Source organism: Nyctibius grandis, chromosome 5, assembly GCF_013368605.1.
Source record: "Nyctibius grandis isolate bNycGra1 chromosome 5, bNycGra1.pri, whole genome shotgun sequence".
In the NCBI taxonomy this organism is placed as follows: Eukaryota; Metazoa; Chordata; class Aves; order Nyctibiiformes; family Nyctibiidae; genus Nyctibius; species Nyctibius grandis.
This window is the reverse complement of record NC_090662.1, coordinates 73,366,219-73,389,069: the sequence shown is the minus strand read 5'-3', so window position 1 is coordinate 73,389,069 and position 22,851 is coordinate 73,366,219.

Sequence of the window (22,851 nt, the reverse complement as noted above, 5' to 3'; positions counted from 1 at the left end):
GAACCCATTGCTTGGTCAGAGCGTATGCTCCAACTTCTCACACACAGACCCGAGCTGTTATGCCACAGAGGGTGCAACTGCAAAAGTGCAGTGCACTATTTGTTTCGTCTCCTGGACATATACATTCAATTTTCTCAATGTACAAGTTAATGTGAAAGCAGTCATTCCTGCGAACCCGACCTAGCATCTGAAAAACTGATTTATGCTCTTTGTAATTTCCCAAATATTTATTTCCCAAATATTTATTTCATTTTCAGCTGAGCAAACCATTGGAAAGTAGGAGTAATTTCACGTTACTGAGGTGTAGCCACTCTTTGTATGAAGCATAACAGCAGTCACACACAAACCACAACACATCGGTTTAGGCAGAAAATTAGCAACATCATGCCATTTTTAGCTTACATTGGCTCTCTTAGTCGAAAAGCGTCTACCTACTGGGAATTTGGCTAGCACTGGTGTGGCAAAGCATCCTCCATCATGGGTTCTCTCCTGTGTGCTTTACCAAACTACATATCAAACCAACAGATCTACGCCTTAGGTCTCAACAGATTTTCTGCTCTTAATCCATTGGGGCTGAAAACTACAGGTTGTAACTTGATGTTTTGTCCCCTAGAGAGCAATCAACAGGTGAACGATAATTTGTGGCAACGGATTTAAAGCCAGGGAATCTGGATCTTTTCAAATCTTCCCCAAAGAGTAGCACTGAGAGGGGCCCACCGCATATGCGTTCGTTTGTGGTCAGCCATGCTCACAGCTGCTGTCAAGCACTGGTCTGTACATCTGGCAGAGAGACGAGTCAGACATGGGCTGGCTTGAACGGCCGCAAAACAAGATGGGAAGCTAGCAATCTGCCCTGGAAACCTCATCAGGAAGCAGAGCTTTCATGTCTCTCCAGGCTTGTTGTCTCTACTTTTGCCGTCTGTAGCTATTCCACAGGCAGCAGTGCTACAGCATAAACAAAGAGCTATTTTAATTGTTTCCAGACCAGTAGTTAGCAATGGTGCTGATACACATACTGTGCGCTCCAGGACTGGTTCCTATAGACTGCCTCTGAACACACGGTAAAAGGCTCATTGGGATTCACCGCCGCAGCCTGAGCTTGTTCGGCTCAGGTGCAGCACGCTGTGGAGGCAAGGCACTCACAGGCAAAGAGAACAGCCCAGATGAAATGCAGAGGATGCTTCACGGCAAGGCGGTGCTCCGTGTGTACAGGAGCTCCACATCAGTCACTCCAGGAGAGAAAAACTACGTTCCTTGAGGGGAATTAAAAGATCATTTTTCTTGCAACCCAAACGATTCGATTCTCTGTTCAACACCTTCTTAGATGGGGATTAGAGGTATCAAAGTAGCTCTGGCAGCACAGCTGAAATTTTCTTTGTTGTAACCAGCCTTCCGTGGTCCGGACCTAAAGACACTATATGAGGGAATGCTCGATTTCTTGCCTAAAGCCGCTGATCTCATACAGCTACAAGAGGTTTTGCTGGGTACCTACCTGTGCGGAGCAAGAGGGTTCCCGTTCAGAACTGCTGCCAAAGCTGTGCTCCCCACAGAGGTTTCTGGGCCAGATTCAGTGTTGATGTAAACCACTAAGTCCCTACCAATTATTGCAGCCGTGGCAGGGATTGGAAAGGCAAGACCTGGGATGGTTTAAGCTAACGCAGTCCTTTCCAACAATTCATTTGACACCCACCTGTTGCTTTTCCTGCTGTGCTGCCTCTCAGGTGAGCGCAACTCCCAAATGCTGACTTGTTGCAACTTCAGCAGCGCTCATTTTCAACCTCACCAATACGTCTGCTGGTTGCTGCTGCATTTGCCTAGGAAGATACTCAAATCCCATTCCTTTCATTGCAGTCAACAGAAATTGTAAGTAATTTATTTCTAAATCCTGCTAAGAACAGGATACTAGGTTACACTGACGCATGGGTCTAGAAATAAGGCAGAGCCTCATGGAGGGCTGAGATGCCGTCCAAACATTAGCAGGACTGAGTTGTGGTTCCAGCTCTTTCACTGAATTGCTCTGTGCTTTTGAGTAAATCAATTCGTATAAATTTTCCTCATGTGTAAAATGGGAATGGTCACATTTAGATACCTCAGGAAAGTTGTGAGGCTTAATTAGTTAATGCTAGTGCCTTGTCAGCTCTCATTACCATGCTATCTCAGTGTTTATTGCTTTGAAATTGTAAAATGCTATGTACATGCTGAACGTTATTATTCTAGGTCAGATGGAAAGACTTAATCCAGTTTCTCTGTCAATATCAAAGGCAGAGAGCTGAAGTTCCCAGTAATGGCTTCGGTATAAGGTCTGGCCTACTTGGAGAAAAGTTTCCCTGACATATAACAACATTTATTTATTTGCAGATCCCTAATGTAGCTGCTCTTGAATCAGTTTAAGCTGCACTTTTACTGGTTTATTAGTTCAGTACATGTAGTTAAACTCACCCAGCATAAACACAATTTAAACTGGTTTAGACACATCTTTGGTTCCAGAGCAAGGAAAACAGTGAGGATAACTTCCTCTGGCATAAATAATCCAGGCAGGTCTCAATCAGAACAAGGTCTATGACAGACTTTCAAAACCTGTTTTGATGTCAAGCTGCTCAGAGAAAAGCAATTGTAGGCAGCTTGAAGTAGGGGATGGCTGGCAGACTCATGGAGTGAAGGGATTTTAAGTGCCCAGCTTCAAAGGGAAAGAGCTAGTGACTAATCTGGTTAGTCATCTCCAGACCTTTCCCAGAACAGTCCTGCTTGTAACTAGGGAGTTTTAAGATACTCAGCTTTTCCTGTTGACCAGTTAAAGGAAAGCCTGATTCCCCAGGAGCACAGTCTTGACCTTGGGAGCTAATTCCATTACTGCCAAACATGTGTTAAAACACACCTGAGATGCTGGCAGCAGGGCCAAGGAGCTGTCTTCACCCCTTCTCACCCCAGCCTCTCCAGTAGCTGCGTCTAGTGTGGTGGAGGGTGCCTGGCTAGCCAAGGGATGACAATCAGGCTGCTCTTGCTACTGCATGTCCACAGGGGCTGGGAAACGCTTTTATACCTTGCATTTTGCAGACACCAGCTTCATTCTTCCAAGGCACCTGCAGCACATCCCTGTACCTCAGCCTGTGCAAGGTTTTGGCTCCAGTCGCTGTGAAAAATCAATGTTCTGAAGCTGCCCAAAGGATTGGTTCCTGGACATCGTTTGCATGGCAGTGGTCTCCTTACAGACGAAATAACTGTGCTGGGAATTAGCCTTGCCTGTCTGATGGAGCTCTTGTGTCCTCCATGGCAACTCTACTGTTCAGAGGCTTTCAGAGGTGTGGACTTAGGCCATGTGATGTATTTAAGACAGGCTGCACAATAGCAGCGGCTGGTCACCTTTTGGTCGCTAGTCCCATTTAAACCAGCAGTGTAGAAGTGGAAAGAAAAGACCTGCTAGTGCCACTAGTGACACCATCATCCATTGACTCCTCCAGCTGGTTTTCATTTACTACCTCTCATCAAACACTTGAGGCTCAGCTCCAGGGTTTCCCATGCTAATAGGCTGTCAATACAAGCTGCTAGCACTCCTTACAGTCAGGCATTAGGCAGGAGGGATGCTGTAGGCTCCTGAACAGAGATCTGATAAATATATCACAGTCTTGGCCAGAGGAACCTCTAGACTTTGGTTCCCACCTCCCCAAACAGCTCTGCCAATGCACCTCCGCTTTCCCCTGATTTCAAGATGAGGGTCCTGCCACAAACTACCTGGCTGTGGTGGAATGGTTGCTCCCATGGAAGCACCTGAATTGTTTTAAACCTGTGACTTGATGAAAATACAAGTAAATATGTAATGGAGAAAGGCCTGCATTAGCAGGGATAAGGGTCAGCTGATTTATTCTTTCTTCTGCATTTAAGAGCTTTGAAGTTTTGGGTTCCCACATCCAGCCTTCCTGGTTCAACCTCATGTCTAAGCCTCATTTTCCTGCTGGGAAGAAAGGGATGTAGGCCAGCAGCTCTGTCTGCCCGCCTCAGCCCCCCAAATGCCATCTGCCCTGTTAGATCATGGCATCAAAAAAATCAACTGCTTGAAGTTAGTGCTGTATGTAATCAACTAGATAAACAGTCCAACTTGCAAAAGTACTCGGCACCCAACCATCCTGCCAGTTATCTGAGTGACCATCTTTCCCTTGCCTGTTCCCAGGGGCCACTCCCAGCAATATGCAGACAAAATGGGGTAACTTTGCTGGCAGCTGTGGGGGTGACCCCACTTTATGCTCTGGGTGAGGGCAGAATCTGCCCCCGAGCCCCAAAAGGCAGCAGCAAGGCTTTGATTTATACATCTAGACAAAGCCCCGCAGGGAACTGCTGTATGGAAATAAAAAACATTACAATTAGAGAGGGAAAAAGACTTGGGGGGTTAAAATATGAAGGGGTCAAGCTATTCACCTTCTCATTTAGAAGCAATGATCACTAAATTATGGGGCACGTCTCCTTCCTTCTCCTCCAAAGAATGGGCCTTTGAAGATGATACTGGTCCGTTACGTGAACAAGCAATAAAGTGTAATTAATCCTGCTCTGAAAATATGATCAAATACTGGCAGTGAGTCACAGCTGAGCCTGAGGGGGTTAAGGAACTTAAATCAGAGAGCCAGAACATCAGGCAAATAGCAGATCTTCCCACTGGCTCCCATCACCCTGAACACCCAGTTAGGGCTGTCCCCATCAGTGACATGAAGCATAAGAGCATGTGGACTCCATGGGGGGAAAGCTGGGTTCATGCAAGCTCTCATAAGGTGGTCTGTCTCCGTACAGGATGAGGGGCCTCCAAGGGAGACCCAGGAGAGCATGGGGAGTGCATCCAGCATCAGCAATCTTCCCTCCAAGTCACTGCTGAAGTGCAGCAGGGTTCTGGGGGGCAGGCGTGCATCTGGGTAGGAAGTGGGATGGAGTGTCCAGAGATCCTATCTTTTAAGAAGTAATATTGTATATAGGTTCTAGCCAGTCCTGATGGTTAAAAATCCCCTGGCATTGTTTGGGCACATGTGCTCTGGGCACATTGCAACCTGAGGAATTGCATTTTGCTGGTCTTAAAGCAATTCCAGGCAGCTTCAGCTGGAGGAGAAACTGATCTTCACCTTCCCTGGTGAAATGTGCCCTGCTGTGCCCAGTCTGTGCTGGAGGCAGCTGGACTGCTGGGAGGAGCTAAAATGGTTTGTTAGTACATACTGCTGAGATTCTTCTGGATGGAGCATGTTTCATACATTTGATCACCAGTCAGAGTGGACACGGGAAAGCCTCTGGAGACAAGATGTGTCCTGCAGCCCACAGCTGCCATGGGAAGTGGCAGCACACAGCTCTAATGTCCTGAGACATGTCCAGGGCATATCACCTTTTCCTGGCCCACTTGGCTTCCAATGCCTGCTCTCCACCAAACACACTGCTTGGGCACATGTTCTCTGTGAAGCAATAAGATGGGAGAAAACCCTTGCCAGTGCAAGGGAGACATGGCAGAGAAGAGCTCTCTCGCCTACTGCGGCCAGGAGATTTATGGTGTGCAGTTCACACACCACAAGATCATGCCCATCCTGCTGCTCCTCTGGGCAAGACTCTACAAACAGCAGTGAAACAAGCCACCCTTCTTTCTGTAGAGTACCATCTGTCAAGAAGCATTGCCTAGCTGCCAGCCATGCTTCATGTTTAAGTCCACTGCTCTTTGATCTGGGGGGTGTGAAGAGGCAGGAGCTGGGCAGGTGTTTTTTGGGTGCACGTATTGAGCTGTACCCCACTCAGGCACCTCCTGCCAAAAGCCTGCATGTGTTTGAAGCAAAGCGGGATGGAGCGTGTGTCTCCGAGCCAGCATGTGTAAAGCAGTGGTGAAGAGGCAGCACCGTAAGCTTCAGCATGAACTGGACCAGCCCACTAGAGCATGAATTTGGTTTATCAGTGATAAGTATCCTCACTCCTGTTATTACTCAGCTGGTGAGCTGACAGCTAGCGTGGGTGTGCCTGCCCTTGCCACAGTCACTTTTATTTGACTGTGTAGGCACACTTGATGTCAGCAGTCTTTGCTGGCCCAAGGATACAAGCAGTAACATACTGCAGGCAGCACTGTGTTTTGCCACCTTTGTCAGGAGCAGGAACGATGTCAACGGAGGATAAATTCCCTAATTTAACTTCTAAGCAGCCAATGCATCTCACAGGAGTGTGCTTTCTTCCCAGCTCATCTCCTCTCTGGGTCCATCAGCTGGTCCACTGGCATGAAACATCCAGCTTTACCTTGTACTCTCCTGTCAGCCCTGCGGCTGTAAGTACCAGGTTGCCCATGAGCTCTAGGCTGAGGCGACCACCTAAATGATTTCTGGTTCTGTGTGCCCAGCTTTCTAAGGGGCCCCATGTAAGGCCACTGTTTCCAGAGGAGTCTCTTCTCTTAGAGAGGCAAAACTTCACTAGTTTTGCTTTTCTTTCCCTCCCCGCTCTTTCTGATGTAAACAGAGTCTCTAAATACCCATCACAACTCTACCCTCACCTTTCCAAAGCAAGTGCTTTTCTCAACTGATTTTTCTTTCCCATTGTTCTGAAGTAGCATCATAGGAGTCAAGTTGAAAGCAAAACCAAGCAAAAATTCATTTAGCAAAACATTTAGCAATACTAGTACGACAGGGATATTAAATATAAACCAAACTGACAGTCAAAATTCCCCTCCAGTCTTCCCAACCCCAACTTTGAAGACCATGCTGAGGAAGATTAACAAACAGAAAGAAAAGTGAAGATGACTCAAAATAAAAGAGAAACCAGCCAAACTAATTCCTTTGATCCAGCTGATAAAAAATACAGAAGGGAAAGAGCTAGCATAAACAGTAACTCTTTTTTAATGCTATCAATTTTAGTATTCCAAACTGCTGTTAGTACAAGCGATCACTATGCCTCAAGATCATTGTGAAATGAAGATGTTAACATACAGTTGTAGCTATATGCAATTTTGTTAAGAGGTCTTTGTTAAATGCTCTTAGATGCTATAGGTGGAAGACAGTAGAGAGAGGCAACAAGTGCTGTAATGAACTGTCAAATACGTCACTTTGCTACAAGATCTGCTTAACTGTGTGTTACAGATTCCACACACTAATAGCCATGCTTTGGCTTTATTGCCTGTGTTGATAGCCTGCGTGGTTAGGAGAGGCAAGAAATTCCTACAGTGTTATTAATGTGAAGAGCCTATGTGTGCAGAAGCACGTATCTGTGTGCGTACACATGTAGCTATATAGACTATCCCTTTTTAAACTTTCTGCTTAGGAAATTGCATGGAAACCTCAAAGCTGCTGAGTGAGGCACTATCTAGCAGCTCAGGCCAACTGTTTGGCACTTCATCTGAAGCAGCATGGGAGAAGGCAGGGCTTGGGAAGGAACATTTTACTTGCTGGCTATACCCAGAAGGCTACTAGGTAGCTCAGGTCGATGGCTGCCAGCCCATTACATCTATTCCTGACATCTCCATGTCAGTGATCAATGCCTGGTGAGAAACTGTCTCCAGAAAAAAAAAAAAAAAAAAAAAAGTCTGTGAGCAGTTGTTGGGGGGTCACTTGAAGTCACTGGTCACTTGCTGATTTAGTGGCTCGTTGCCAGACTGTTTCAAATCATTTTTGTATGCCCTGGTGAACTCAGGGCAGGGGGGGAAAGGTGTGGAGGGTGGGGTGTGTCTCCCTAACTGTTCTGCCCTGATTGCAAAGGAGGAATGAGAGGCAGGATAGCATATTTTTGGTATGCCCAGTATAATTCCCAGTCCTGGAATGGGTGTCTTTCATGCCAGGCTCCACCACTGGCCTTCTCTGCCCTGAATTTCCTCTCATCTGCGGGGTGGGGGACACAGAGGAAGGCAGAACTTTTCTGCAGCATCAAGACTTCACTGGAGTCATGAAGTATTTTAAGCACTCTCCATCCTTTTCCTGCTACTGGCTGCTGCAGCTGCTGTGCCCCATGCTGTTTCTTTGTACCAGAGAGAGAAGGACAGAGGCATATTTTCTTTTCAGCACTTACTGCCACTCAGTGTTCTTCACCATCTCCTGTCTGCAGGCATAGCAGCTGCTCCTGTTCCTCCCTTGTCCTTTCCCAGACAGATGCCTTCTATGGTTTAGCACAAATTTCCTAAAAATAAGAAGGAAGTTTACTGAACAACGAACCACACACTTATTTCTATTCTCTGACTTACTCCACCTGCCCCTTTTGGGTGAATTTGGTGTCTGAGTGCCTTTGCTTAAAGGCTACAAACACTCTGAGGCAGCGATCGATTGTCCCACATGTACATGTTGTATCTGGCACCCTGGGCTCTATATTGGGGCCTGATGCACTACCACAGCTGAAAAAAATACCTGATTTGAGAGAAGCCTTAATGTAGAAGGAGAGAAATACTTGTATGATAACACAGGGAATAATTTTGGTGCCCACTTACCCCTTGTGCCCTTTAACAAAGACACATTTAAGATTTTTTTTTTTATTAAGCTGGCAGCTGGCTTTGCTTAGCTCTCTGAAGTTATGACTACAAAATGCCAAATCAGTGCCAAGCCAAACTCTATCACTGTGGTCATGCCCATTGTGCCAGAGCCTCCTTCTATTCCCACACAGATATAAGCCGGGAGATGCTACCAGCAAAGCACTTACAGCACAAAACAGCTAGAATTGCAGCATTGTGCTTTGCAGTGCTATAACAAATCTCTCCCTCTTCCCAAAGTTACCTTCCAAACCTGTAGCTAATAGCACCTCACAGGGAGGTCAGCCAGCACACCCAGCCGCCCCACACCAACACCTACCTGGGCACAGCCACCACCCAAATGCACCCTGCTCTAGGGCCTGGGGTCCTGCTGCAAGGACAAGCAGCTACAGGGAATGAATCTGCCTCTCACCTATTTATTCTGGAGCCGTGTGGGGGTTAATGCTCCTGTTTCCCAGTTGCAGCATGACCCAGGTGGGGCTAATGAGTGCTTGCCTTGCTTAGCTAATTAGAGGCGCTGAGAGCAGCAGACTGCAGTTCCAGGGGTGGGGCGCTTGCAGAGGGAATACAGAGAGAGAGAGAGAGAGAGAGAGAGAGAGAGGGGGGGGGGGGGGGGGGGGGGGGGGGGGGGAGGGGGTGTTTTTTTTTGTCAAATAAAAACCTCTGGCAGGACTAGCACAGCACAGATGGAGAAGAGCAGTAAGGTGGGGCTCCATAGCACCCTTCTCACCCTCCCTCTTCTAATCTGCATTATTCTAGGGTTTCAGGAGGAGGCAAGAGCAAAAGATTAGGAAGGCTGGACCTTTTGTTCCCCTTCAAAGACAGATTTTCAGTATCTGATCCAAATTAGCATAGTCCTTTGGAGTCGGGCCTAAGTCTCCCCACTTCCACAACTCACCCCTCTTACGCCGCCCACCATCTCCACAGGCTCCAGCAGCGCGTGCCCCGGTGACAGCCGCGGCCTGGGCGGTGGCAGCCCCTTGCTGAAGCTGGTCTCTGCCCAGAGATACGTGAGGCTCGTGCTTTGCGTGGGGCACTTATGGACCCCAAAGTGCTCTGGAGTCCAGTCAGATAGAGCTTCACCACCTTCCCTGCCCTTGATGCAGCTTCCCCACGAGCAGGGCTGCCCAGGGATGCTGAAGGAGACCCTTCCCTCTCAGAAACGCTGGGAGAAACCCAGGAAGCCCTGATACTGCCACCGGGCTGGGCAGCCCTGCCCGGCCCATCCCGTTTGCACAGGTTTTGCTGCAGCCCCCCGAGCTATGCCGGGAGGTCTGCGGCGGGGACGGGACACACCTGAGCCAAAAACCTGGAGGCCGGCATAAGGAACGATGGCTGCCCTGCGCAGCTGGGCTTCGCTTGGCAGGGAGGTCCTGGCTGGAGATGCTGAGGCCGCTGCTGGCCATCCCACGTGTGGCAGTGGGGCTGGCCGGCACATGACAGCTCGAAGGGATCTGTACTTCGTTACAACAGCACCACTGTCATAACACACCCAAAGAAGGCCCTTAGCTGCTGAGGAGCCTGCCTGCCCTCACAGGCTTGATCTCAAAAATTTGTGGCCTGAGCTCTCTTTTCCTTGCTTGCCCAGCCCTTTACATACAAATTGGAGTAAAAAAACAGCTGATTCTGAAAGACGCTTATTTTTCCTCTCACTCTTGCGAGCTGCATTTCCCCTTGCCTCTTTCTCGCTGTTACTTAGTTCCCTTCATGTTGTTTTCCCCTGGCTTTTCCTTTGTTTCTTTCCTAAGGAAGCAGCACATCATTACGGCTGGTCTTTCTCTAGAGCTCTCCTAGCCAGGGTCATTACTTAGCTTGCGAGATCCAACGAGGTTGCTGTTTGTATGGCTGTGAGACCTATGAAAAAGCAGCTAATCAATTCAGAAAATCATCTGGGTGGTAACCCCACTGTCAGCTTATTTTCTTCCCTTCCACTTAGACATCAAACTGGCTGAAGAGGGCTCTGGGGAATGAGGCAGGCACTGAGAGCTGCTCCTCTGCAGACACATCTGTGTCTTTCATCAGCAGGGCTCAGGGAATACCACTAACCGAAGAAGGGAAAATCTCTTTGGAGCTGAGAGGCTTGCGGTCTCTGTCCTCTCGCTCTGAAGAGACCTTACCCAGTGGGGAAGCAATCGTTTGAAAAGTGGCTAATGCACTAATGTTGTTTGGCAGAAACTGTCACATTCTAGACAGAGCTGGGGGGAGGATGGGGACAAAACACACAGCAAGGAGGGTGGCGTTAGGATAGCCTCACGTCCGTCAGTAAGCAGATCCTGGCTGCCAAAATAGCTCATGATGGCTAAGAGGGGCAGCAATCGGCAATAGCACATGCAAATGGTCTTCCATTGAATGAACTTACTAATTGTTGCACTTGGCTTTCACCCACTCTTCTGGTTTGTGTCTTTGGGGACTACACCACGAGAGTGCACGGTCGGAGCTGGAAAGTCTTTACCACCACTGGTTTTAGTAATTAGAAGTACAGACGCGCAGTACCTCGTACACTGGGACTCGGTGGTGTCACAGCTCATGCAGAGAAGATAAGGCACATCCAAAAGCCGTTCTCTGTCCGACCAGCTAGCCCTTTGAAGGGTGGGGGTGGATGTGCGTGTGTGTGTCCTACCCGTGGATTTGGCCAGCAGTCTGGAAAATGTCAAGGTTAGGAAAGGCTCAGCTTCATTTGCTTTTCACAGATCTGGGTAATGAATTTTTCATTTTAAAGTATTGTTCTAGTTTGAAAAGCAAGTCTGTAGCACTGGCATCATGGGGTTCCACATCTGTCTCTCAGTTGCTCTGGACCATGTTTCCGCCGTGTACTAAGAAGGGAATTTTTTTATATTTTGCAACCCTGCAAACTAAACAGGAGGCCTGAGGCTTTAGCAGGGTTTTCCTCTTCATATGCCTCTATCAACAAGGCAGATTTTGCGTGCTAACCCTTTAGATTAATCTCCTACACTGGCATTGCTTTTGCAAGGAGACCAGGCAAAACCGAGGTGCAGGAAAGGAAAAGCCTCAAGAACTTACTTTTGTCACTAGACGGAGTACTTTTAATTCTGAATGCAAATGGAAAGCAGAACCGCACAGTAAAAACAAAGGCAGTTTCCTCCCCAGCCAGGCTTGAGTCAAAGTCTTTCTTTCCCCTCCTTTGTGGTTGCAGCTTGATAAAACCCCATAAAAGAATGAGCAGCTTGAAAAGATTCACTGGGAACTCATCTCCCTGTTTCTTTGTGTGAAATCCAGAGATATTCAATTACATTAGAAACGGTATCATCAGGACAATTAAAGGCAATATCTTTTCACACTATTCACATCTTACCTGTGGAACTTGCTTCTGCCATGTGTGATGGAGCCCAGGGGTCTTAGCAGGAGTCAGAGAAGAGTTCAGCAAGTCTCAAACGTTTTTACAAATGATATTGAAAGTTATAATTAAAGGAACAAAAACTTCTAGTGATGTAATCCCTGTTTACCAAGCCTTTGCCTGTGAGGTCTGGGAAGGGTTTCATAAGTAGGGATGTTTTCCTGCTTCAACCTACTGGAGGTTTTTGTGTCCCTGCCCATGATGCTGACCCCTGGCAAAAACAGAGCGCTAGAAGAGAGGAAGAGTTAGTCTGATCCAACACAAACCAGTTCCTTCTATTTCTGCTTTAAATGTCAAGTATTGAATATGCCTGCTGTAATCCTGAACAGCCCTGAGGGCAATGCAAGGTTAGAGGGATGGCTCAAGGGTGATGCCTGCAGGGTCCTGACTCCAGTAAGGGCTTGTGAAAAGGTGCAAAAAATCCTTTGCCTTAAACAAATGCCTTGGGGCAGCGAGTTCCATGGCTTAACTGCCTGCTGGGGAGGGAAGTAAACAACGAAACTTTCTTTTTGTCACATTTATTTCTCTACTACCTGCTCAAGTGGGAAGCAAACAAGCAAACTTCCTTTGAATTATTTCTCCTAGAAGTTGGCTTCACTGGCCACTCTGCAGCATTGGCATTTCCAAAGGAAAGTTCCTAAATATTTTCTCTCTAAAAGTGTTTTATCCATTTTAAGCATCCCTTAAGGGTGCCCACATCACACCAGCCATGTGCTCTGTCACGGTTTAAAGCTGGGCCGGCAGCTGAAATCACTGAAAGGAAAATTGGCCTGGTTTAGGCCAAACCAGGACATGCGTGTACCAACTGCAGTCGCTGAAGGGCTGCTGGCAGACAGAGCACGATTCCCCTGTCCCTGGCTGCTGCGAGCTGTAATGGAGACTGAGGACTTACCCAAAAAAGTGACAAGCCTAGTGCCTACTTGGTCAGATGAGAACAACCAGAGTTAAACTACAAATGCCCACGCTTAGTGGTGTTCACACATGCGATGGCCTGTGGCAAGCCAGCGGTTGCTGAAGTGCAGCAGATGAGCGATGGGGGAGAAGAGCAGCACCCTGGCCATGGCAGGACCACAGGGGGAAGCACTGGGGTCGCAGCCTAAGCAAACCCGACAGCAAATGTGAGCACGCACTTAAGGGCAGTTCTTAGCAGAAGCCACAATAACTGCTTGTTGCAAGAAGATTGTGAGTAACCGTAAGCATCCCCAACAGCGGACGAAAGACCGAGGCATCCCGTTTGTCCCTGTGCCTTTCTCCTGCCTGCTCCTACCCGCCCTGCCTGGCTGCGAGGGGAAGAGGCACACGCGGGGCTGACTTGCTCACCCTGCCTCGGCTGGGCTTATTTAGAATTTCCTCCCAAGGTGCCCACTTGTTTCCCAGCCGCCACACATTGCTCGATTGGCCCAACAGCTGTGGTGGGGGCCGAAGCCCCCCGGGAGGAGGATGCAGCCAAAGGGGCAGAGGGCTAAGTGTCCCCAGGGTGGCTGCGCATGGGGTTTGGAGAGGGCGATTGGAGGTGGGGAGCAGGTGGCGCGGTACTGAGCTGCTCAGCTGTTGTGTGGCTGGAGAGAGACGGACGCAGCTGGGCGAGGGAAGGAAAGAGCTCAAGGTCTGGCAGTCTTTCTGCTTTACAGGTCTGTAGCCAGTGCAGAAGAAGCGAGGAGTGATCCAGCTGGGACATGGGGACCTGCCCTGGCCGTGCTGCTCGGGGCCCTGGGTACTTATACTCCCATGAAGGGCTGTGCTGTGAAGCACCATGGCAGGGGTGCGATGTGCATGCATGGGGGCCGTGACAGCTCATGCTGAGGTCCATGTTGCTTTGTGCCCGGGCGAGTACCCTGGCAGCAGCCCCTGCTGCGTGCCAGCAGGGGCCCTGGCAGCGCTCTCCGGGGCATACATTTATATCTGCTCATGCAAATAACCTGGAAGTGTCCCCCAGAGTGGGACAGCTGGTCCCCGGCAGTGATTTTGGGAGAATTCTTTATGTGCCCATGTAAGTACCCTGGCAATCTCTTTTGGGGCTCGCCAGCAGGGGCCCTGGCAGAGGCCAGGAGGCAGTGTCTCGGTGGCTGAAGCCATGCCAGCTGAAGCTTTCTGACAGCAAAGCTTTCTTCTGCCCCGAACAAAGAGCCAATGTGGCTAGTGTTACTGATCTGTTTCATGCCTTGCTGCTTTTAATGCGGCAGGAAAAGACCGAGAGGAGTTTTAATTTGTCCAAATAGTTTTAGACAAGGTTAATACAACTCATCGATAAATGCCACTTTTTATTAAGTTTTAATTACAATGTCATTTCAACAGGCTGGACGTGCCCTGCCTCCTCAGCGTAGCCAGTGGGGTTTTTGTTTAAGGTGCGCTTCCTTGAGCTTCAGTGATTAATTTCCATTGCGGACCCAGGAGCTGACAGGCTGCCAGAGAGCCCGACTGTCTCAGCGAATTCCCCTTGGCCCCAGTCCCCATGCTGGCAATTACAGCTTTACGTCAGCGCGTGACTGGCGACGCACGCTGGGCTGGGGAGGTGGCGGGAGGAGGCGAGCTGGTGGTGTCAGAGACATTAAGATGTCCACAGACTAAGTGCAGTTGTTGGATCTTCTTTCTTCACACTAATGGAGACAGTCCTTTCCAACAAGCTGCAGCCTGGCTGTGTCTCACTGCCTGTGGCACAGCCCTCGGTGTGCTTTATTAAGCCTGATGTCTTGTATTGCTGTAGGGCCTCACCGGGGCAGACACTGGATGTAGAGTTTAGACCAAAATCTTTGAACCTATCCCAGTGCTGTCCCTCCTACATCCCTACCTTGATACGTCTTCATCTTGGTCCTAGAAAAGAGTCCAGAAAGGGCATTGGTGGCTGCTAGTCCCCTCTTCTCCTCCGGGACTGGTGAGGATAGCACGAATGCTGAGCGTTTCATCTTTCCTCTCATCTCCCAGAGGTGGGTTTTGAACACCCGAGAGAGGTGCATATAGGATCTGGTTCAGGTCCAACTCACAACAGGGTGAATAAACAAAAACTACCAGAATCACTGGAGTCAGTCAGAAGTTCAGCTTGGCTTATAGTTCTCTCTCTCCAGAGTGAAATCATGAATACTGTTTTAGCATAAGATGGTGTTGTGCATGCACTGAGGCAGGGTTCCCTCCTATGCACTGCTCTGCTTTCTGTCCTCAGCACCACTTCAAAAACTTCGCTAAAAACCAGTTATTTTTATGCAGTTGGCAATTTCTCTATTCACTCCTTTTTTTTTTACAGCAACTTTCCACATCCTTTCCATGCGAGCAAGATCTTTACGAGAGCAGAGAACTTCACTGCTGCAGAAGGCGCAGGGGTGATAAACCACTGCTTGGTTGTAACTCTACAAGCCATCCCGCCCTCCTTCCCAAAAAGCCGGGGAAGTGGCATTGGTGATACCCAGCCTTTACCTCTGCAAAGGGTGCCTTACACAGGCAGGCAGGGAAACTAGAGGTCAGAGTTGTAGAGAACTCACAGTGATGGAAGAGAAATGGCAGCCAGCCTTAAGTGGCATTTGCTGTCAGATCAAAAGCAAGAAGGTAAAAAAGTCAGAGGCAAGACTCAGTGAAACCACAGTACACAGGTACTACTGCATGGCTTGCCCCAGGTTGTGCTATGGCAGGGGTTGGTGGTGTTCAAGGAAGCAGAGCTGAGGATTAGACTGCTGTACGAACACCAGGAATAACACAGGCTCATTCCAACCAGGCAGAGAGCTTGGGATACAGGTGAGGGTAAGGGTCTTTTCCTTTAAAATGCCTGCTGCTGTTACCATGGGCATTTGTGGTGGTGTGGTGCTTGAGTCTGGAGATTGGCAGCAGAGTATATTCGTCCCTGGCATCTATACCTGACTTGAGAAGGCTTACACAACATGGTAGCTAGTGTCAGGGCCCTGAGCGCATCCCCTGGGAGTTTGGTTCCCTGGGCTCAGGGCTGACTTAGATAATTGTGCAGGTGTCTGATGTTGAAGAGAGCTCTTCAGGAAAGCTCTGCTAAAAAGCCTCAGTGAGGGTCTGTGTTGGTGTTCACTTGTAAGCTGAGGCTCTTGCACTTCATCCCCACCTGGGCTACCTCACAGCTGTGTTGCAGCCATGCCTGTGCCATGTACCTTGTTTATGTGGACCTTGGCCTATGGACTTCAGTCCCTGACTTGACCTTGGATCTGTCTCGTCATCACGGACTCGCCCAGCAATCGCTGGACTCTTGGCTGAACCTGGTTACCATCACCAGACCTGCTCTACTCTTCTTGCTCGGGTACTGTGGGACTGTGCTTTTGCCAGTGTGGCCACTGCCCCATGCCTGCCTTGCTGTCACCCTCAGCTCCAGGCTCACTTTCCCCCACAGAGCAGCCGGCCCTTGCTGCTTCCTCACAGATGACACCCTGATTGATGACTTGTTACTTGTGATCTTGCCTTGGCTGTCACCAACGGAGAGAAACCACTGAAAACCACAGTGGGAAACAGTTGTCCGTCTGCAGAAGACGTATTGATCAGGCAGAATATAAAGGAAGCAGTTCTCACATATTATAATGCAAAGCAGCAATGGGCAGCATTCCTGCATGTATGTGCCACATACCAAATTCTTAATGTGTGCCATGAGGGCTGTCTCTCAAACTGAAGAGGGCCATGGGAACAGGGAGTTTTAGGCAGATGGTGATAATGGCTCCCCAGGGCTCCTAAAATGCCACTCTGGAGGTGGGGAGCTACGCTAGATGTGGAGTGGGATCCCAGGGTAAGCCAGAGGGATTGGTCCCTGCAGTCATGCTTCCTCCCATAGATGATGATCCAGGTTACATAGCAGACCTTGTAGCAGCATGACCCCTGGGCTGTCATATGGTGTATTGCTCACAGAGGAGCCATTCTCAGGACTGATAGTGAGGTTCAAGAGCCGAGACTTGCTCACTGGTGATTGAAAGAAGGTGGGCTTGACCTGTCTGTTTCCAGGGTGGGCTGAGAAGCGGTTGTATTCCCATGAGTCTTGAAGACTCTACAAGCTGTATCCTTGAAGCCTCTGTCTGTGCCTCATTCTGTGAGGTCGGTGATCATGTCACAGCTTGCTGCTGAAGAACTTTCAAAAGTGACACTACTGTGTGCTTCACGCCTTTCTTGTCACCCAGGTGGGGATGGGTGCATTGAGGACTTCTCTGCTTGCTGTGGTGATGCAGGTAGTGCTGTAGTGCTTTAATGAAAGAGCATCTTTTGGGGCGATGCAAGGATTTAGGCAAAGGTAAGATTGCACCTATCGTTACCTGCAGGACAGACTTGGGAGGTGCCAGGGGACAAGAGGCAAAGTGTTATGGGCTGGGCTGAAATGCCTCTGAAGAACAGGATGAACAAGTCTAGGCATGCCAGAAACGCCCTGAGCTTTTTCTGTAATGATCCCAAGGGGCTGCAATCTGCTGTTGAGTGTGTACCCTGGGCAGGTGACTGTTGTGATGAGCACCCTCCACCTTGCTTCAAACTCTGTTGCGTAGGTGCTGCTACAGTTGATAGTGATATAAATCCTCACAGAGCGCAACCCTGCCTAAGGACCTGGATAATGCTTGGGGGGAAAGATGTTTTGCTGGCAGCGCTGCTGGCGCTACCTGGCTTGAGGCCAGCATCTGCATTTGCGGTGATGGTACATGGAGGTACCTGTAAAGGGAATGAGGCAGAAGCCTTGTTTTGACATCTCAAGGCTTTAATAAAGTTTGGAGGTTTGCCTAGGCAGGATGAAGCTTGGCTACAAGACAGATACTTTTGGGGAGAGCAGTCAGGTTTTAACTCGAATGTTCCTCACTGCCATTAATTTTGTAGTATAAACCCATTCTAAATGCTGATGTGCTTGCCTTATGCACAGGAGGAAAAGAAACCGTACACCGTGGGGTGACTTCTGAGCAGCTGAAGGTTGGGTGTAGCTGCCGGTGTGCTCCCCAGCCTTTGCTATCCTCTCTCCCAAAGCATTTCTGAAGCCTTAGAGTATAAGATAGAGCCATAGCTTTGGGATGCAGCATAGCGTATGTGTCTTCTGGTGGGACTTCTATGAGAGGCCAGCATGAGAGAGAGAAAAACCATGGTGCTGTGCCACTGCAAGGCCTCGTACTTCTTACTGATCAGGCTTGAAGTCTATGTGATGGTGGAGCAACCTGGGTGATGCAGAGGCAGAGAAATGGAGAGCCAGTGAGAGAAGGAGATGGTTGACGCTGTGGAGACACAAGGTATCCTGGCAGAGGTCATGGGGATGCCCACAGCTTCAGAGTGACCAGGATGAACTCAGATCCTCTGTACCAAGGCATGATGGACTGCCGGGGCATAGGTGGGGGGATTAGGGGTCTAGGCAGAGATGTGGTTTGCTTTAGGTTTTGGCTGGGGAGGCCAGGTGGGTGGAGCAGGAGTCAGGAAGTGAGTGGGATGTTTAGATGGAATATAGCTTTTAGGAACAGGAATTTTGCCCTGCTTGTTATATTAGAGCCAACCCCCTCAAAACCATGCCAATCCATGGGAGCCACCACAGCCTGGTGATGGATAGACACCCCAGGGTGGGCAGGAAACCTGATGTGACTAATGTAAAAAGCAAGAAAACACTTCCCACAGTGGCACTGGGCTTCTTCCCTCCCTAAAGTCATTCCCTAGAGACAGTGAGTCAGGTACTCTTGCTAATCCAGGATGTTTCAGTTGCCTAGTTTGATCTCATTTTTTGCTCCTAGTCGGTAGGCGAGGGAGAGAATACAAATAATAAGCTCAAGACCCTGCTAATATTCTCTGGGAGCCTTTGCACAGAAACCTCGGAGACCTATTGGGACCTGACCTGGATGTCGCTGAGCCTCTTTCCCAAATACCCAGGGCTGTCAGCTCCTGCCCTGGGAGCCCTTGGCAGCTGCTATTTGCTCCCAAAGCAACAGGGTGCTAATACACACCGGCTCGCTTTGTTTTTTCTTTCCTCTTCCCAGTCCTCTGCTGCAGGGTGACAGCAGCAGGCAACAACCCTTGAGGGGGCAAATTTTGAAGGAAATGATGCAGTTTGACTTATTTATTTGCAAGCTGAGCTCAGCAGCAGCGCAGTGGCAGCCTGACGCATGTTCAGGCTGCTGTTGGCGAGCACCGCTGGCTCCCTTTGTTAGAGGGCAAGTGCCGATGAAGCTGTTGGGCTCCCGGATCTATGAGCCCTGCTCCTGTGAGCAAGATGGATTTGAATTTTTGTAGGTGTGCTGGGAATAGCCCAAAGCACCTTGTCTCGGTTGCTGGTCAGAGGAATTCATGGCTATTATATTTGGGAGCCAGGCAATGATTACAAATCAATGATTCCACTCCTGGAGTGATTCATCGTTAACCTGGGAGCTCAGCTATTTCCCTCACTCTTGCCATTCCCAGCTCCAGTTCTTGTAGCATCTCAAGTGTCTTATTAATTTTAAATCATCAGATAGCCATGGCTGTAGCTGAGGAGGAGCGGAAGGACAGTTGGACAGAGGCGTGGTTGGGCAGCAAAGGGGAGGGAGGGTTTCTGCACAGGCATGGAGCACCTTGAGGGTGAGGAGAGCTTGGCTGTAGGCTGGGGAGCAATGTTGCCAGCATGACCCAACGGCAGACCGGTGTTGCCTGCTGCAGGGCTTCCACTGACCTCCTTGCTTGTCTGGTAAATGGCCCATATTTTTGCCCGTCTGGGCACAAAGTTGGGGAGCAAAAAAAATAGAAAAAAAATACCAACCCTGTGCCCAGCCAGACCAAAGCAGAGATTATTTAGCAGGCCAGTGGGGAGGTTTTAATCATCCCAAACATCCTGGGACAGTCTATTCTTAATTATAATTTATAGCACTTAGCACTTTTACATGTTCTAAGCATTTCACAGACATTAACTGGGGGCTAGGACTGCTTCGGAGCAGAGACTGGCACTGCGATCTCTCCCAGGCCTAGCAGAGAGGTGGGGTTCAAGGACCAGGCTTTCCACAGCCTGCCCTCATTCACTGCCATGTCTGCCCAGGTACTTCCAGCCCCTTATCCCACCTCACAGTTTTCCTCTCAAAACTAGAGTATGTCCCTGACACAGTCTTACTTTAAAACCGCAGTCATCGAGCTGCTGACCCAGGGAGCATGCCTATTTCCCCAGAAGATACAGTAAATAATCACCACTGTCAAGCAGGGCAGCTAGGTAGGGAATTGGCCCCATTTCACAAATGAGGCAGCTGGCACAGAAAGCATAGCTAATTGGTAAAGCTGCGAACGCATTTCCCGGCTCCAACCTTCTCTTGCTGGTTTTACAGTAATATTTCCAGAGCATGACTTAGTTTTCAGCAAGTTCAGAGAGGCTAGGAAGCTAAAAGACCCCGACCCTCTGTACTATCAGAAACGCTCCTTGGTTTGGACTTGGCTTACGCAAAATGGGTTGCCCACACAGGAAACACAGCTGGGTCTGCACCACCCTGAGATCCAGCTTCTGCTGGGTTTGTCATCACTGTAACTTTTGCTATCATCATCTACGTGCGCTGCAGGGCTTTAATATGGGGCTAGCATCCACAGTGGCACACAGCAAGCAGATCGTCCATGCAAAGGCTGCAGCAGAAAGATGGACTTTGCGGGATGCTGCAAAGCACCGTGTGACACACCCAGCTGAAAGATGAAGTAAAAAACACAAGTCCGCAAGCCCAATGCTGCTGCTGCCCCTGCGGTCCTTCCGCCTTCCTGCACCCTGCCGCTGGGGACTGTGTCCGTGCTCCCCTTTGCACCACTGCTGCTGCAAAGGGACTGAGTGGTGGGAGCAGACACCCAGCTGTGGTGACAGCAGGGAAGATGTGCGAGGGAGACGTGGGGAAACGTGCTGGAGGAGATGGTAGCCGTCACCTCCAAGATGTTCAGAAGGTTTGAAAAAAACTGGTTCGCAAACGGAACTGAAACTGAACTAAGGGGAATTCAATGAGAGCACTAAGTGGTGGCCACCAGCTATTTAAAGCTTCTTATGCATCTGATGTGCAGCTGGGCATAAAGAAAGGGTGTGCCTGCAGCTTGCACAGACATATCCATGACAGCTTTGAAACAGGGCTTTTGAACACTGCTAGGTACAGCTGCAGCAGTCCAGAGGTCAGCAAGGGCTAGAAACCACCCAAGAAATCAGGGAACAGCTGGGGCATTTCAGGAGAGAGCAGGCATGACTGGTGCTCCTATCAGCCCTAGCTAAGCAGCAAGTATGACCAGAGACAGGGAGTTCAAGATTATTTCAGAAGCCAGTCAAGACTGGACAGGAACTGCAATCGTGGTATCATAGACAGACACACAGATCTATTACACAACCTCCAGCCAGGCTACCACTTCTCAGCAAGAATTCAAACTACCTAAGAGATACGTTGGCATGGAAACGACCCCTATAACATTCCTTGTTGGTCCTTTATACAGGGCAAGTCTTCCTATACCATGCCTTTGTTCCCAGGGAGGTCTGAAGCCAGAGCTGTGAATGCCTGCAGGCACTAGAGGAGCCCAGGTCCTCCCACAAATGGGGCTCCTGACTGGTGGCAACCACAGCCTGGCTTGAGTTGTCCTGTTCTCCCTCCTTCCACCCTCTGTGTTCAGATGGATCCTGCCTAAAAGCAGCTGTGGTCTTATTTCACCAGTGCTGGCCCCCCATCATTTTTTTTTTCAGAGCGTGGATCACATTTTAATAGAGAGCAAAGCATCTCAAACACCTTCTTATTTCCTAGCACAACCCTTGCAACATCTGTACAGCACGCTCCTGGCAATGGCTGCGATTGCTTACATGGAAAAGTCCCATTAAAGAAGTGTTTTAGCACTGGACTTTGGTTTTGTTTTTCAGACTCAATTTGATGGGATGAACCAGCACTGCAAATCCCTGAGGCGCTCTGGCAGGCATTTCCAAGACCCCTGCCTGGCTCTGAGCTGCTATTTGAGGTCCTTCACACAGCGCTTTAACCCCTCTTGATGCTCCTCCCTGGGAACCTGTCTCTAGCGCCCAATTGTTTGACGCAGAGATGGTTTTCTAACTGCCTAGCCTGAATTTGGTTTCATGGTCCTAATGCCAGGCTTTACTACTCCGAGATAATTAAAGCAAATCCCTTCCTTTGCTTATATTGTTCCCTTGAAGGTATTTGTAGGCAGAATGCTTGTCCTTGCTGAACCGTCCCTTTTCCACTCCACGTGCTTCCCTGTGCAGTCTCTCCCCATACCTTCTTGGATTGCTTTCATCAACTATGCACACCATTGCATAGTTGGGTCATCTTTCTGTTCCTCCGATCTCCCTTTGGGAGCAGGATCATCTTGGGACTCCAGAAAAACCCCATCCTGCTCTGGAGCAGGCAAGGGGCTGCAGCCCCACTCCTGACACACTGCCCCGGCTGGGGCTTGGAGAGCATTGGGGGATCCTGGCTCATCCCTGCATGGATGCTGGGACTAATCTTGGTGACAGCAAAGGGTGAAGGGACCAGGAGAGGAGGGAAAGCTGGTGAGTGTTCAGTTGGGATATTCAGGGGGGCCTGTCCACCCTGCTTTCAATCTGTTGCAGGGGTGCCAGCTAATGAAATTTAATGTATTATTGGCCAGATTCTATTTTTTCTGCCATTTTTTCTGTGACTGCTGCGGGTTGTTTTCAATAGCTCTTGGCTTATGAGATATTTCTTTTTTTAATCAAAAAAATTAAAATCCTTAAAACTTTGATTAAATTAAACGAAATGGACTTTGTTCTCTACTGGAAGCTGTTTATGTAACATCTGCTTTAAATAACTTTAAAACTCAGTCCATTAAACTGTGCAAAATAAAATGGCAAAATTACAGTATTTGTTGTGATTTTGTTTGGGTGTTTTTTGTTTTTTGTTTTTTTTTTTTTTAAAATCAGACCATACCCACCTCCACCTGATTTAGTCCCCAGGAATAGGTTTAGCCCTGTGTGCCCGGTGAAACCCTGGTGTGGCTGGTTGGATTGACATCTGCCTGGTTCACACAGCTGGCAAGGACTGGGCAAAATAATTTAAAACTACTTTTACATACTACTGTTTTCACAGATAAAAACCCATGAGTATGTAGAGTTTGCAGCACTGTTGGCATTAAACGCAGTGTTCTACATCAGATTAGATACCCA